The following is a 3,256-nucleotide window of genomic DNA, read 5'->3' on the forward strand; positions in this document are numbered from 1 at the left end:
GTACTTTATTTGCCTAAAGTTTTCTTTTAAGCCTAATTTAACCTTTTTTTAAATACAATTTATATTTTTTTTATTAATCAACCATAAATATTTGTATTATGGGTAAGTATACCTAATTTTCGTCAAAATCATAAAACCACCACTTGTTGAGTTAAGATGGCAATAAAAAAAACCAACTCCTATTTACAACTCCTTCCTCCACCCCTACTCCACGACCACGAGTCTACGGATTCACGAGTCCATGCAAACGTGCAACAATCGTTCTTAACTTCCATAAACAAGTTCCAACAAGTTCTTACTTATTGCGTTCTTGTGATTTCTGTGTTCTTGTGCTATTTCGGTCTGTGTTTTCTATATTATTAAAGTCAACAAAGCAACGCTGCACTGGAGAGTTTCTTAACTTAACCTAACTTTTTGAGTTTGTTTGTTAGTTGTTAAAATGCCTAAAGTAGGTAAAACACCTTTGTCCGAATCATTAAGAAATTGGACTAAAGGCATATCTTTCTACACAACGGATGGCAGTGTGGTGTTTTGTAAAAATTGTGATCAGAAGGTAAAATTTAAATAGTCTTTATCTGTAGAATTATTGGCTTATATCGAGCGATCAAATTAATTTGTAATCGAGTCATCCATGGATTTGAATCCGTAGGTATAGTCGTTTTCAATGACATACGTGCTGTCAGTAGGACAGTATGTTGGCACCACTTGCCGTTCAGTTTAGTAATTTTGAATTTCCTAATTTGGCAATTTACTTTGACGCGGCAAATTGACAAATTCATATTATTATTTATCATTTCCGATAAAAAATGTAGGCTGATTCGGATTCCGAGGATGACTTCGTTACACCACGTTGAAGATTTTATCGTTTGTTGTTGACGTTTCACGAAATATAAATTTTCTTTTACCATAACCTCAATTTCTTGTTTGACATTTTTTTAACTAGGATTTTCTTATACTCTGAATACTGGTTATGAATTTGTGTGTACAATCTGCAGCAACATATTAAAAATGACACTGACAGCACGGATGTCGTTGAAAACGACTATATGTCTTTTGCGATTGATATGTCCAGATCTAACCTCTGTTTCGACCCGTGTTTATTGGAGCGTGTTCAAGTAACGACATACGATTTCGGATTCATGGATAACTCGATTAGAAATTAATTTGACCCCTCGATATTTGCTTTAGATTACTTGTACCAAAAAGTGCCATTTGGACCAACACACCAGAACTACAAAGCACAAAGACAATTCAATTACAAGGAAGGAATCAACGCAAACTCTTCTTACAAATATAAAAAGCACAGGAAACAAGTTTAATATAGATTTGTGCCAAGCATTACTTGCCGCAGGAATACCATGGAACAAGCTTGAATGTGAAGAATTGAGAAACTTTTTAAAAACATATTGCGTTAATCAAAACATCCCCAGCGAAAGTTCATTGCGCAAAAATTATTTAAGTATTTGCTATGACAATGTAAGTAAGACCACATTTCTGAAATTGTGTCTAACATGGTTTTACATTTAATAGACTATTTTGAAAATACGAGAAGATATAGGGTCAAACGAAATTTGGATATCAGTGGATGAGACTACTGATGTTTTAGGCCGATATGTAGCAAATATTATAGTAGGAAAGATGAGCAGCGAGAAACCTGCAATTCCTCATTTACTTGCTTGTAAAATACTAGAGAAAACTAACTCCTGTACAATTGCTAGGTTTGTAAATGAAACTTTACGTAAGGCATATTGGTGTTCGTATACCTGTAATATTTTACGGTTTTTTTGCATTTTCAGAAATACTCTGGCCTGGAGGAATAAAATACTTAAATGTGAGGTTTATGGTGACAGATGCTGCGGCATATATGCTAAAAGCTGCAATTAATCTTAAGAGTCTTTTATCCCAATCTCATGCATATTACATGTTTTGCCCATGGCCTTAACAGAGTCTGCGAAAAACTTCGCGAGCAATATCCCGATGTTAATGGCCTAATTTCAAATATAAAAAAAATATTTGTAAAAGCCCCTACAAGAGTTGCTCGGTTTAAGGAATTATTACCAAATACAGCACTGCCTCCAGAACCTGTGATAACTCGTTGGGCAACTTGGTTAAAGGCAGTGTTTTACTACCAAGAAAATTTTGATGTAATTAAGGAGGTATAAGCTGCTGACTACCATTATATTTGTGAAAAACTTACAAAAACTCATGTTTTCCAATTTTTTACAGATTATTTTGGGATTTCAAGATGATACCGTTGCCATGCAAAAAGCCAAAAAATATGTAGACAGTAACACAGTCCAGGCACATATTGCATATATTACAAGTAATTTTAAAATATTAGCAGAAAGTATTAAGCAGCTTGAAACAATGGACCTACCTTTAAATAATTCTATACAAATTATGGAAGATCTAAAAGTAACCTTATCGCTTGCATCAGGAAAAGTGGCTGCAATTTTACTGACTAAATTTAACGAGGTTCTAAATAGAAATCCTGATTATTTGATTTTAAAAGAAGTTGCAAGTGTTTTAAGTGGAGAAATATCGCAGATTCCCATCCAGTTTGGCATTACTGCTGCAAATGTGGTTAATTTTAAATTTGCACCTTGCTCCTCTTGTGATGTTGAAAGATCATTTTCAAATTATAAATTTCTGTTGTCCGACAAAAGGCAGAGCTTAACATCAGAGCACATGGAAAAAATATTAGTTTGTTACAGCGCGAATCTTAAAAAGAAGTAAAAGCTTAGTTAAGTATGTACTTACATAATGTTAATTTGTATTGGTTCGGTAAAGAAAGTAGCATTAAGTTTATGTATTGTATAAAATATATATTTTTCTTTTCAATAAAATAATATCTGATTTATGGAGCCTAAATTTATTTTATAGAGCCTATTCTTGATTAAAAAAGACTAAATTTATTTTATGCAGCCTATTTTTAGCCTATTTTAAAGATTTTTACTGCTTAATTGCCTGCTTATTTGGGCTTTTTTCAGCGCCTAAAATCCGGGCTTTACTTATAATATAATATACTATTATTTCACCTCATAGTAGGCGATTGTGAACGCACAACACGGGTTATGGATGACGGATCAGCTTATTAAATCTTCCGTTTTACACGAGTCGTGCGTTTACAACAATCGACTCTTCAACGCCTATTATGAGGTGAAATTTAAAAAACACCCGATATATTTTTAAGACGGATAACAAAAATAAAGCAGCAGATATGCACACAAGAGTCTAGCGATCAAACCGTGAGGAG

The 3,256-nt window shown here is 33.5% G+C and overlaps 1 long non-coding RNA gene across 1 annotated transcript; it reads left to right on the forward strand.

Moving 5' to 3' along the window:
- Positions 1-379: 379 nt before the first annotated feature.
- Positions 380-2,802, forward strand: LOC138126470 (uncharacterized). The gene is made up of 5 exons (XR_011157840.1): positions 380-553; positions 1,189-1,476; positions 1,531-1,738; positions 1,797-2,156; positions 2,227-2,802. It is a non-coding gene; the product is annotated as an uncharacterized lncRNA (long non-coding RNA).
- The last annotated feature ends 454 nt before the right edge of the window (positions 2,803-3,256 follow it).

This window comes from Tenebrio molitor, chromosome 3 (genome assembly GCF_963966145.1).
Source record: "Tenebrio molitor chromosome 3, icTenMoli1.1, whole genome shotgun sequence".
Taxonomy (NCBI): Eukaryota; Metazoa; Arthropoda; class Insecta; order Coleoptera; family Tenebrionidae; genus Tenebrio; species Tenebrio molitor.